Genomic DNA, 15,123 nt, shown 5'->3' on the forward strand with positions numbered 1-15,123 from the left:
GAAGCAAATTCTTCTTGCAAAGAGTAAAACTACTACTTATAGCCATTATATTAGCCATTAACCATATTTGCATTTTAAATTAACATGCAATATTGTAAAAGAAAACAGCTTTATCATAATACACCACATTCATTTGTTTTTCCTTTTCATTTTTGGCTTGGTTTTGGTTTTAAACAAAAAACGTGATGAGCGTGTAAAAGAAAGTAGTACAGGGTTTTTTTCCAGAGCTACTGCCCTGCACTGACAGAAAGGTACTGCAACTAACACATCAGGCCATGAAAAATTAACTGCCTACCTTCAAGATTTCAAAAAAATCACAAGACAAGCTCAATTTTAAAGGAGACCTTCAGAGTGGGTTGAAATTATGAACTAGAGGTAATACGCACAGTTTCTGCTTCTGAATTTTAACAAGAAAACTTTTTGGTTCTGTTCCCACAAGATCAAGTATCAAAATGTTTTAGTCTAAGCTATCTACATCAGCTATTATCAAGCAAGGAGTTATCTAACATATGACCCTTATGTGTAGAGACAAAGCACGTTTGTTAGTGACATCAGAGATGATTACAACACTTAGCATTTGATTTACAAAAAGATAACAACTGTACATATTTCAGCTGTACTCTTCAGATTGTATTTTTTAGTACTTGAGACTGAATTTCCACCAGTCCACTAGAATACACATTGCTATCCCTTCCTAGAGGCATCCCATGTGTGTTTCTGGACTAAGAATTAAAGAGGTAGAGCACAGGAGTTATGACTGACCTGGCCACTGCCACAGAACCCTCAGGAAGGAATTCCTGCAGGAAGAACAGAGACCTGGTCTGTATCACGGGGCCATAACAACCACAAATCAGGGCTCACCACTTTTTCTGCTGTTGTCTAAATAAAACCTGAACATAGATCAAATTTAAGCTGCTTGGTCACAGATAATAGATTGTTTCCCTGCTCAGTTGCCCCACCACAAAAGTTATTCTAAGTTACCGAAACCATGGTTTTACTAAAAAGGAAAATCAGGCTAATTTTTGTCTTTCATCTTAAATGATATAACTACTACTGAACTGTTGAATATGAAATATTTATATAAGTTCTTTTGTCAGCATCAAAATGTGTATGTTTGAAGGACTTTTGCAGAGGCAGTGAGTGTAAGTCTGAACAAGAACCATGTACAAACATGTACCATTCAGGTAACAAGTCTGTTGTGTCAACGTGCCAACGTGAATCAGGCATCGTGCGGCCAATCTGCATATATTTTAGACACAGTTTAGGCCTAATTTTCGATTTGTGGGTTCCCCTGCCCCCCAAAATATAAACTTTTTATATTGTATCAAGTATTGAGAGGTCATCATAGCTACAAAGATAATAAAAATGCTAACATGCATAATAGGTTAGGCACAGAGTCATTTGATTCCACTTTTAATCATGCCATATTCTGATCTGAAGGGTAAGATTTTGCAAATATAATGTTAAGACACGATGCATGCTCCAATTCTATTGGAGCTGACATTACAGGTCCAGAGTTGGGGGATTCTACAGTGATGAATTTCTACAAGACAGTACTGTTACCAAATGGAGAATGCTAGTAGCCTGTGTGAATGAGGGGGTGGGGGTGAAAATAAGAGTGAAAAACTTGTGAAAAACTTGACACAGAAAAAGGATGGTCTGACTCTGGGCTTCATCCTACAGAGGTAGGTACGCTTGGAGTGAACTTTGGTTATGAAATAACCATTCAAGTGAACCGGTAGAAGAACATGTATTAACTGATGCACACTGGGCTTGATATTTTCTTTCCCATCACAGAAGCAATCCAAGAATTACTTTGTCTGGAGGATATTTTCAAACCAATGCTGTACTCTGAGGGATGGAAGAAAATGGGCCTCAGGCATCCATGGGCATTCTCTCAGTTCACTGATCCCAGCGGGAGCACTTGACAAACAAGACTTCACCTCCCTAATGCAGTAAGGATAAAGGCTTCTCTGAGTGAAGCTCATTGAGTCTTCACCCATCCCTTCATTGTGAAAGTACTATTTTCTCATGGGCAATTTGTACTCAGACTGCTTTTTTCCAAGACTGCAACAAAATGCTTCAGAGCCTGAAGCCGAAAACTGCAAGGTACAGTATGTGTTACGTGAGCTCCCTCTCCTCCTCCTCCGAGTTGAGTGCAAGACACCTCTGTGGTCTCTTCCACCACATAGAGATCAAAGAACTTTGTTACCTGCCAAATAGTTTACACTATGCTTGACGAGAAAAAAAAAAAAAACAAAAAAACAACCCAACCATAAAATATAATCATAAAGTTACAAAATTAAATACTTTAAAATATCAGCCATGTACTGATAAAATGCCTACTTTCAATATCACACATGAATATAACTGTCTAGAGCTACTGTAAAGATTCAGGATAACTAATAAATGTCCTTTGACACATAAAATACAAAAAAAATCATTGGGCAATCAAAGACATTCTCAAATAGATGCATTTTACTTTAACAACCAGTATTTGTCAGAATGCCTGTAAAAATAATTAAAAAAATCTAGCACATACATGACATAACATTCTAAAAGTTAAAGTAAAAAATTATTAAAGTTCCTATTTTGAAGCTTTTACTACATTTGCTTTCCTATTACTTGTTTTATGTCTAGCAAAATAAGGACAAAAATTACTTTTTAAAAAGCACATTATAAAATCCATTTTAACACAATTTTAAGTGTCATAAAGGTCTTTGTATCTTTGAAAAGCACTTATTAAAAATTACATCTTAAATACCCTACACTAGAAAGTAAGTTAGCCTATAAGCCTGATAGGGGTCAGGGTAATAACACAGAATGAACAAATTACACTGTCATTCCACTTAAATTATTTAAGTTATTTAATTTGACCTGTAGATAGTCTCTTGTCTTCTCATCATGCCTGACTTTTAAGTGGGAGGTCTTCATTCATGATGATCCTTTAATGGAAGCAAAGCTTTCTCCATTTAACCCATGGTGTTATCAATCATGTACAGGGATAAATGAGGCTGTAAGATTTTGCCAGTATCACAAATGACACTGTGACCCGAGGCCAACATCTTTATTTGCTTCTCCAGTGATTCACTTCAGCAGATATTAACCAATTTTATAATCCATGAAAGGCAAAATTAAAGGACACCATCCATAAAACAGAATAATTCCTATCAGCAACAAAGTGATGTCTGTATTATCTTATAAATTATATGGCCATACAGTGTGGTAATGTAATGAAGTAAAGATGGTAATAATCAAATGCCTAGGGCAAATGCTAATATGCATTTAATCACACAGCATGAAGCCATTTGTCACTACAGTTGAATGCATGTGTACATAAAATACATGAGTCACGTCCTTATTGTTATACTATAACAGCATCAATTTCACACTATCATTTTACCACAATAACAACTGTAGGTTTTGCTATTAACTAAAACACTTGAACACCAGAAGTGCAACTGATAGCAATACCTTTAAAAAACTATTTTGAAATACATTCCCCCTGTTATTTGACTTAAACACGGTTGAAGACTGCATGTGTGCAGAATTCTATAACTTTTTTTTTTTTTAAACAAAAACCCCTTCAAGTACATTTTTTACAACACCCTGAGTGACTTTTTAGAAATAGAGTAATTTATGGCATTTCAATGTAGGCTGAATCAGTTTTTAAACACATATCATCCTTGATAAATAATGATTGATTTTCTTTTGTTTGTTCACAGGTACTTACAAGAAACAGACAAAACATCTGCCTTAAGATAGTCTAAAGTGTTTGCATTACCTCCAGAAAAATTACACTGAAGTGTAATTTCTGTTTTCTGTTCAATTTCTGTTCTTGGTGAAATACAGGAATGAAAATATTAGCAGAGAAACTTTACCTGCTTAAGTCTAATAACTTCTGATCAAAGTGATGGCCATAAAAATACGGCTATTCCCATCAGATGCCGACACACAAATTAAGAATCAACTCTATCACCCCTGTGCTTCAGATGCAGCCCACTAAAACTGACATTTTAGCTACAAGAAACACTTCTGCAACTATTTGTGAAAAACAGAACAAAAGTTTATGCAACCCAAATAAATTAATCCAGGTACATAATACACTCACATTCATATAGTTACGTCTAGTCAAGGGCTAAAATTTAAAACTGAATATGTTACTACTGTATTTTTGAGATGTTAATGATGCTGCAGAACCAACAAATCAGATTACAGTTTAAACAAGTACACTCCAGATTTTTGTTATATTAAACTTAACAGTACAGAACACTGTCCACTTTTAAATCAAATTCTTTTAAAAAATATTTATATGCAGAAATGGCATAGTATGACTGAGTTTTATACAAGATGTTATCAGTATTAAAAATAAATATGTAATCACACCACACAGGATAAGGTTACTTTTATTATTATTAAAGACCAAAATACATTTAAAGGCACTGTCTGGTTCATAAAATTCAAGATAATAAGTCTCACGTATACATTTTCACTTTCCAAGGAAGTATCATTTTGATACTGTTCAAATACCTGCATTTTTGGGGAGAACTAAAACCAGATTTTACTTGAATCCATTCTTATCTTAATTTTTAAAAAAGGGATAAATCCTTAAGTTCTAGTATAAGTTGATAAAGTTATAACTTACATATAAGTTCAGAAATTAGAAAACAAGCCTTCAGCTGTACCAAAGGAGCATAACAGCCTAGACTACACGATTATGCTAGGAAGAGCTCATCAAAAAGCACTGGGGGCGGGGGGGGAAGGTAGGTGTTCATCATTTTCCAGATTCCAACCATCATGTCTGTCTCACACCTTGGTTGCATAAGCCAGATGGGATTCCTCCATGATAAGATAACCTACTGGCACACAGTGCCATAAAATTTGGACTATAAGACAACTTGGTACATTGCCTATGTAGAGACAACAACAGACAAGAAATCTAAAAGAAGCAACGTCATGTAAGAACCACTAACTTGTTAAGAATCCATCATGTAAATATTTAAGTGGGTTAACACCTATTTTAGTGGCTCAAGAGAGTTACAGCATCTTAAAGTTCTTGGTCTCACTTGGATAAAGAAAAAATTTGAAGACAGCACTCTCCCTATCACAATCGGTGCTTCCCCCCCACCACCATTTTAGATTCAGAGATTTTTGGTAGGTAAGGTTATTTATTTTTAAACTTTTACAGGCTGAAAAAAATTTATACACAGTTATGTTTGATGTTCTCTTAAATCATTTTTCAATTTAGGGATGTATAGAAAATTAAATTATTTTTCATTTTCAATAGAAGGTTATAATACTTCTCCAACAAGAATACATACCATCCTATATTACCTTTTAGGAAAAACAGCTACCTTTCAATACACCAGACATCACCTGCAGCCAACCAACACACTGGATTTTCCCCACCCACAATTCATCTGTACAGGTCCAGAAGACGCAACTCATCTGAGCTTTGAAAAAGCTCTGCTGGCAGGTTAGGACTACACCGGGAGCTCCTTTCAGGTGCTGATAGTGGTGTATACTGCCCATGAGGAACACATGGTGGATACAGGATGTAACACACACTCTTGAATGAGATGTGTTGCTTTAATTCTCTATTTTGTTTCCTTTTAGGTTGTGTGTCCTTTGGAAATTGCTTTGTTTTGTAGCTGAGAATGGCTCCATTCACACATACATAATTTCTGTAATTGCTAGAGGTAGTGCCCTCTTTTGTGAAGTGTTTAGGTATTTGTTTTGTTTAATTTCTATCTGTATCCAACAGACTGCTATTAACAGATATATTTCCTTCCTAGAAGGGAATCCACCATGCAACTCATATTTTAAAGATGCTCCTCTACAGTTTTGTTAAAAATACTACTCTATCTACCCATCATCGTCTGTTATCATGATGATCTAAAAGTCATACAAAAATGGTATTTCCTTCAGTCTTCTAAAAGTTTAGAAACTAATAAATTTTCAAAAAATACCAAACTTTTCAGTTTTCAAAAGTGTATTGCCAACCTTATAAGAATTAAAAAAAAAAAGCTAAGATTAATCTACCAGTATATTGGTTTTCATTTACAAGGAATTACATTCTTCTTCAAAATATAGTATCAAGACCTGGACTCTTTAAAAAGACTCAAAACCAGAAAATAAATAAAAATCTAATATTTGTGGTTTTGTAGTCACGTCATCTTAAATCAAAAATCATTTAGAGGAGTGATGGGGCAGACTTGTGGTTTTTAAATGCAGAAGATTGTATGATTTATTGCAATTTTACCATAAATCAGGTAGTACTGTCAATGCAAAGGACTTATTTTAAAGGACCACTTTATACTGATATTAATTCTAAATAAATACTGATTTATACTAAAATTCCATAGAATATGGAATATCCCACAATTCAGCACATTTTATCCAAGGAACAGATTTGTGAACCTGCTATTATTTCTTATTTTCCAAACAAAAAATAGTCCTAGTCACATCAAGTTGCCCTTATCTATGATATTAGAAGCTTCTGGACTAAATTCAATGGCATTTGTTTAAGTTCAAGATAAGTGTAAAGATTTTTCATTCTGGAATCTATACACTTCTTAAGTTGCTTTTGTCAAAACCCAGGAAAGTATTGTGTCCTTTGCAGGAGGGAGACCAACATTACCTCCTTAATAGAGCGCAACAGTTGTCCTTAAAAACATGCCTTAGAATCTTTTCTGACAAAGCCATCATTAGATACTAGTAATCTGAGACAATCTGGTTGGCGTTCTCTCTCTTTTCAAAGTTACAGGTTTTGATAAAATTGTGGAAAAAATATTGGACAAAGAACTCAGCTGTTAGAATTGTGAGGTTTGCTTGGTCAAGAAGTAACTGGTCTGGGTTGTTTGTCATTTTTCTCATTTCCCTAAAAGTTTGGGTGTTTTATCCAACTCTGTTTCAAAATGTTAATGAAGCTAGGGAGTTAATGAAGTTAGGGAGTACAGATAAGTGAGTTATTATAAAAAATGGTGATATGGTTAACATCTTTATCTGTGTTTCAAACCCATATAAATATAACAGCTAAGCACACTATATGTGTATACTCATCACATGACAACAAAAAAACACGAAGGAAAGCTGAACAACACATTCCTGAGAAGACCAAACTGATGACCCAGAAAGTATATGGGAAAGTCCCTCTGAAAGCCTTTTTTTATTCAATCTGCCAATACTCGATTTTTATGAGATAATAGCAATTATCACAGTGCTCCAATTCAGCTTTTTAGATCCTAAACCAGTAAAGATTGCTCCCATCAAATACAGAGCTATAGTAAATGTAACTTGAAGAGCAAAGGTTTTATTTAAGAAGGTTTTGTCAGTTAGTCTGAAGTCTGTATTAGCTACATGTTGAATTCTGGATGAAATTTAAGAAATTGGAACTGCTTGTCCAAGTACTGCATCACTTGGGATCTGCATTTTTCCCCCATTACAAGAGGTTCCCTTCAGTAATTTGAATTCTGTTGATGAAAATATACAATCTTTCACAAGCTAGCCAGCCCATGCATTTTTCAAAACCAGGTGATTTAAAATTTCCATATCACATAAGTTGGCTAGTCGGTCTAACAAACACAGAAATACATTTTCAGGATCCTTGCCTTCTGTAATCAAAATTAAATACATAGTATGTTGTATCTGTCTTTTATAGGACAATACTATGGTAAGACCATAGACAATGACAGATTTTTTTCAACCACAAGTAAAAAAGATTATTAAAAAATTAGCAGGAAAAAAAAATCTTAACTCATTTCAGCTCAAATTAAGAAAAGAGGAAAATGTAAGACAGTTGCACTCTAGTTAGGACTGTAAAAATGTGTACCTTCTTACAACACGTTTGTCTTGGGGATTAAATTCTCCTTCTCCCTAACCTTTCAATCCTAATATTTTTCAAGATTTAGTCAGCGTCCTTTTACCTATTAGTATAGAGACATTAACTGTTCAAGGGATTAACAGAACACAGGTTTACTACAATTTTACAGGCACAGAAAAATCTAGACGTCTTTGAGTTAAAAAGCAGTTTACCTTCGTTTTAAACACCATACTGCCACCTAGTCGACAAGATAATGAACTATTGCTGTCTTCGTACTTGATGCACGGCAATTACAGCTAAAGCCATGGAATAAAAATTAAATTGTTTCCTAAAAACGCGTTTGTGCAAAGACTAAGGTATCAGAAGCAATGAGAGCTCCAACTAACTTCCCCGTCCAGTTGAAGTACTCTGGCAGCACAAAATAAGCAGCAACTGCAGTTCTCACAACTCATTTGCAGCATGTCACTCGCTGCAAAGAGGGCGGATGTACTCAACTAGCATTCCGATGTGGCAGCTGCTACTTGTTTGTAGTTATAATTGTGAAATAACTATAGCAAGTGTAAAACAGGGAAATAATTAGACTCAGTACCATCAAGTAAGTGATCAGTCCAAAATAACAGAATATCAACATTAAACAGATTTACACTGACGAACGTATTGAAGAAAACCATACCCATACGTGAGAAATCTAAAGATTTGTGAAATTTAGTTTTATCAATTCAAGAAGGCTGTCTGCTATAAAAGCATCATTCAGAACCAAGTTGAGCTGTGGAGCGTTTCTTACATGACAGTCTCATTAAGGGGAATAAATTGCTCTCTTGGCTAGATCTAATCCAAAAGATTAGGAACATGGCAGCAGGAGGAGGAAACGCAATCTCCTGTGTCACCAAGTTCAGGGACTACTAATATTTAACTTTATTTCCAACATTTCGGAAATACCTACTTTATACTCAGAAAGAACTGATTTGCCTGAAGGTTTGTGTTGTTTTGGTTTTTTTTTTTCTTCCTTCTCTCTTCTTTTAAATGTGCCTGACAAGAAGTACTACTTTTTCCCTCTACAAACCATTCCTCAACACAATTTACACTAACAATCCTATTAAATATTTTGGGATCCCTATGGCAAAGCTTCAAAAGGAAAGGAATTATTATCTCGACGGGACATAATATGACAAGAAAATTGTTTCTTTTCTGCCTGAGCGTCATAGATCATGTCGGTATCAGTGAAAAAAAATATCGTGTTTCATCATTAGAACAACTTCCTAAGTGTATATACATGTGTCCTGCTATAGATTAAGTGTAAGGATGTCTCTGCAGCACCAGGTTTGGAACAGCTCCCACAGGAACGGCAGGAGAAAGGAAGGAGCAGCCTTGTCCCAGGACGCAGAGTTTTAGGTCTCCTTCCCATGTCACAGCATCCCCAAAACTCCAGAGCTGCAGAGACCAGGCAGATGTTCCCTCTCTTTTGGTACCCAGTCTAATACATGATCAACAGGTACAGCAGCTTTGCAGGACAGAAGACAGGATGCATGATGTTTCTCTAAAGGCCCATTAGAAGACCATGGCATAGTGATAAAAACTTGAATGCAAAAGGCATAAGAAACCAAAACAGCAACACTTTAGGAGGGCACATAAATATACTATAATATAATAAATATTATTAGAGCTTTTTTCATCTTAGCCTTTACCATGAACAAGAAAGACAACATGACTGAGATCTTACTAGAAATAGTAAGTATGGATGCTTTACATATTTGTTCAGATTCCTAAGTGAAAGGCAAGATTTAAAACTTTCCTACTGAGGATAAATTTTGCAACTTGAAGCACTCTACTGTTGGCTACACATTTAGTTATTTTTTTCAGCTAAAAATTATTACCATGGCTACAGAAACACATAACTAGCACTGAGGCATCAGAAGAAACTAAACCAGGAAAGACACCCCAGGTTCAAACCGGGAATGTTCCTCTGTAGTTACCTGTAGGCTGAAAGGCACTGGAAGTCAGACACAAACAATGCAATAAGCATCAAATAAACAAAGCGATGGTGTATGAACAAGTGGAAATGCAAGGAGACGCACAGGAAAAGGAGAAGAAACTCTCTTGTACTTCTTTTGTCCATTTGGATTCAGAACAGACTTGGAAAAGGCAGCACTGATGGAAAAGATGCACCAGGCATTAACATATATTCCTCACAGAGCTGTAGCACAGTGGAACCGTTCTTACACTGACAGGCAAGCAGCCTGGCTGCGAGTTTAAATAAGGATTTCCAGAATTTGGATGGGGTGTTGCATAAACAGATCCATATGAAAAGTGGGAGACTAGGCCCTACATAATAAAAATGAGGAAAGACATTGGGTCGGGACAGGCCCAAGGTTATTAACAGCACTGCGGCCTCCTAGGCTCCACTGGAAAACTGCTTTTTAAAAAACAAAACAAAACAAAACAAAACCAAAAACATTGTTTTCCCCCAATTCTAGCGGAGAGGAGGCAGGTTATTCTCCAGCAGGAACAGCAGCACCAAGACCCCCCGCTCAGCTTACCCGTCCTCGGGGCACGGAGCCGCGGCCCCGCGGTGCCCCTTCACAAACACCCCACCACCACCGGCGCCGCCTTCCCGCCAACGGCCGCCCTCGCACCCGACGGTGGGGCTCTCCTCAGGGGGCCTGAGCCGCCCCCGCCGCTGGGGGGGGGCGGGCACGGGGAAAGGCAACACACATTGATGAAACAGTTAAATTTTACTTTATTAGCAATATATAAGAGTAGGACACGTAACCCTTTCCAGTCTGAAATGTAAACCTCCCCGGGAGCGGTGCTTCCAAGGCCCCGCCGCCCTCAGACCAAGCTCGCCCTGAGGGGAAGCTGGAGAGGAGCAGACGCCCTCAGCGCAGAAAGGCCTTTACGGTGAGCACACTTCTCACACACCAAAGTACGGAAATGCAGTTAATGCACCCCCCCGGCCTTTACTCTGCCCTCTAGCGACACCACGCGTAAGTCCATTTTTAAAAGGAACGGGACCCAGAAAATAATTCGTTTTTCAAAGGCATTTATGACACCTTTTTTTCCCCCTCACCTCATACATCCCGCTATGTCGTTCTGAAGTGGATGACTGCTTTGCCCCAGATCTGTACTACTCTTTCTCAGAGGTTTTTTGGCACAATGACTTAGATTTGTCAATTTGATGTTATTTAAACTATAACAATATTATTTGATTTAAGGGCTAGTTAAAGCGCACATAACCCTAAGGAGAAGGTGATTTGACTTTTGGGAGGTATGCAGCCCAACTTTGTTGAAACACAAATGAAAAAGAAAATACTCTATATCAAAATCAACATTTGCAAAACACTCAAGTTAAAAAATATATATTTTTAAAATGGGATACCTGAAATAATACATGCTTGGTATTAGAGATAAGCAGAATGATGACACTCAGAACTACACCCTTAGCCCAAATAATTTCTCATCGAAAAGTTTGTTTTCTCGGCTATGAGGCTCCATGGGCACAGACTCCCAAAGGAACGTTCTTAGGAAGGCTGATTCCAGTAACACTGGAAACCTGCAGTGACACTGACCCTCCTGAATGCTTCCTGTGCCTATGAAACAGTGAATCTCTTTTCTAATACACAATCAAGTTCGTCCTCATTAACCTTACCAGGTACCATCACGGTCATGCTCATGAGACAGAGTGATGGGGCTTCTGTGTGTCACAAATGGATCTTTACAGATGTATTACAACAAAAATCCTCAGCTAACAAGGCTTAGGCTAGTGAAGCAGCAGAGCTGTGTGTTGGTTGAGATTCTATTGTCCCCATAGGTCTTCATGGCTGTTTTGAGTATTACTGAATGGCTAGTGAAAATATACAACTGGAATGTTCTATCTGTTCAGGAAGATCTGCCATGGGATTTTCACTTTTCAATGAAATTGACCTTTTATTTACACAAATACTTACTTTGACCTTCAACTGCAGTTCTGTATTTAGAACTCAATCCTGCTCTCACTCCTGCTGACTTCAAGATAAAAAGAGCTAGATAACACAAGCATAGCATGTTAAATGCAGTTGGATTAATTAAAGTTCAGATAATGCAAAATGGTTTGTCCAACTCTGCTTTTAAATTTTCATAGAAAATAGTAAGAGAATTAAAACCAAAAATACTATCCAGCAATTTTTTTATAATACCACTATATAAAGAACCACCACAACATTTTAAAGATTCATTAAGAACGGCTTCAAAATTGTATGCTGTTATTCATTACTTATGCAGTAACTTTCATGTCAGTTTATGACTTTACCAACTTAGTTCTCTGCAAAACTTAACATTCTTTTTTATAATTTCTTCATATTATTAATAAATCAATGCTGAACTACTGCATGGAAGAAGAACTAGATATAAGAGCAAGAAAGGGGATACACAGTCATACTACTCAGGCAAAGCATAGGAATGTAATGTGAAAAGGAGCACTGTAATGAAAAGGTATGCAGGAATTTATTTATCAAGGTTCTACATTTAACATGGAATGTGAGCTGAAGTCATCTAATAACTGGCTATTAGGGTCCATTACTTTTGTTTGATCAAACTTGAAAGAGGCAAAAAGAAATGGCATAATGAACATGAGAAATAAATAGGTTTCCAGTAACTATTTAATTTCCTGGACAAGGGGAATAGAACGATCTAAGCGACTTGCAGGAATAAGTGTCCTATCTTTAAAAGAAAACAAAACACAAATTTGAAGGTAATACAGGAACTCTTTTTACTTATTTTCATCTCCATGCTAAAATTCAAATATAAATGTACAAAAAATACTTCGGTTTTGACTCAAGATTGTTTGCATTTCACCTGGATTACTGTCTTCAACAGCAGCATGAACTTCCATGAAAGCATCATTTCTGTAAATTGTATAGTGCAAGTGTCTTTGAATAAAGTTCATAGCAAGTAGTTCTGTATATTTAATGTTACACATAAATCGCATTTTATGGAAAGATAAAATAGTCACTGTGGAATGAGTCGCTTTTTTCCCCCTCCTGAAATCCTGTGATTTACTTGGCAAAAATAAAGTATTTATTTGAAACAACGATACCTGGAAATGTAATATTTTCCAAGGTACAATTCAGAAAACATTCTTTTGCAGAAGTTTTGAAATATGTAATCTAGATCTACTAGACGGGGGCATCATTTGGAATGTCACCAGTAACATGAAATTTATTCCTGTCAAGGCCACAGTCGGAAGCCAAAAAATGAATAGAGCGGAGGGCTGACCTTCATACTGACGCTTATAGACAGTGCTACAAATGAACACTAGATTAGCATATATCGGCTGTGGCAGCTGTTGGAAACCATGATGTTGGCAATTCAGGACAGCACTCCAACCTTTGAAATACATTTGGCAGTCTGATTAACATACCTTTAAAGCAAAGCAGAGATAAGCAAACCTTTACCATTCCTCTAATGGTTTTCAATAGGAATTCTGATAGTGTTAATCTTATAAATTTGTACTTAAAAAAAATACCTTTTTGAAGAAAAGTCTATTTTTAAAATACTTCTAATGAAGACTCTACATAACTAATATATTTGGATATCATCTCAAATCTACATCCATCTTTATTGTAACTATTTGCTTTAGATGATGTGCATACTTTTTAAATACAAAGTATACTTCATAATGAAACATGCCAAACGCTGCTTCCTTTTCTCCCTCAGCTCATGCTGTTGCTAGACTTAACCCAAATTCATTGAATTTATACTTAGAACATATTACTGTTAACTTGAGATATTTAATAAAATAGTAATGTGACACGTATTTAGCAATTTTGGAATCCATCAAATCATATTCTCGAAGTAATATTTGCAGTTACATCAGTTTGTATTGTGGGGTTTGTTGTGTTTTTGTTTTGGGGTTTTTTTTTGTTTGTTTGTAGTTTCTTAGGTACATTATCGCTATACCTCTGAGGTAATTTGAATATAGTGCACCGAAGTGAAAACATTCACTTGGTGTTTTCACTTTATGTAATTTTAAAAGTAGAGCATGGAACCGCAAATTCAATTATCAATTTGAATTATATAGCTATGATGATTCAGGGATTATACTAAATTCACAGTCTCAGTTGCTGTTCTAACAGTAGGATATCCTCGCTAATCTGACAAATTCAATTTGAAAGGAAAATGTCAATGACTTTTAGGATTAAAGATAGGTAATGACCAGATATGCTTCCGAACTTTATATATTAAATAATATTTCCACATTCTTTAAATTATGCTCCCATAGGAGTTTCCCCATATAACTAAAGAATATAATGAGATTTTATTTAATGCTGAGATTGAAGACTCATATTCCCAGTACGGAAGCATCATAAAATAATCTGGACTACAGCTTGCTTTCGTGCGTTCTATGAGTAATTTAGATATGGTGAGGATGTCCAAGAGGGAAAATGGGGACAGTCCTCTGATTTGGCTTGTGTTTACAAAGCTTTATTTGGTGGTTCCATTCATAATAATTTTTGTATAAATCTTTAATGTGATCAGACAAATGCACCTGGAAGGAATATTCCCTTTCAGATGGACTACAGCAAGTGGACTGTTCTTCAGCCTTTCACTTTTTTGGTGTCAAGTTCTCAAAACCACAACAGAACATCTGTCCCCAAACATTTGTGGTATGTTCTTCCATGTTATTAATTACTGCAGTTAGACTGCTGCTTTTTAATTCAGCATCAGTCTTTTTGCGATTGTTTTCAACCAAGTAAAATGAGTTTACAAGAAATGTATCTATAGAAGGAAATGTTGAAACAAAAAAACCAAACCCCACAACAGACTGAAATACTGCGAACGAGACATACCAGAGACATTAAAAGAACTAAGCACTGGGATTCATTTTTGAAAATAAGCAATACAGCTGCATATAAATATCAAAACAATAACAGAGCAAACCCAGGAATACAGTCCCAAAAGACACACTGCTCTTCTCATAGAGTGCTCCTGTTGGAATCAATGGTTCTTATAGATGATAAATCATAACTACTGAGCCATTATGTTGCACATGGTATGGAAGCAAAAATAAAAGAAAATATTCACTTAACACAGAGAATAAATATTTATCATTGAAGAAGAAAGTAACAGTCAAAAAGTCACGCCTTCCTTTGGTTTGGCATACAAGGAAGGAATTATTTTCTCCAAATTTACCGAAGGGAGCTGAATTTAGCCTCTGTGTTTATTTTTTCCTTTGCAAAACTGAGACTGTGCGTCCAGGTAGCGCAGTTACTCTGCCTGCAGTACCCCCTCATGCCCAAGAGAGTCCAGATGAATAAAATTAATAT

General features: G+C 36.2%; 1 protein-coding gene across 1 annotated transcript in view; it reads right to left on the bottom strand.

Moving 5' to 3' along the window:
- CCDC73 (coiled-coil domain containing 73) overlaps positions 1 to 15,123 on the bottom strand; it is an 84,850-nt gene that overhangs the window by 57,184 nt on the left and 12,543 nt on the right. The gene's annotated exons all lie outside the window — the stretch shown is intronic.

Source organism: Chroicocephalus ridibundus, chromosome 4 (assembly GCF_963924245.1).
Source record: "Chroicocephalus ridibundus chromosome 4, bChrRid1.1, whole genome shotgun sequence".
Classification (NCBI taxonomy): Eukaryota; Metazoa; Chordata; class Aves; order Charadriiformes; family Laridae; genus Chroicocephalus; species Chroicocephalus ridibundus.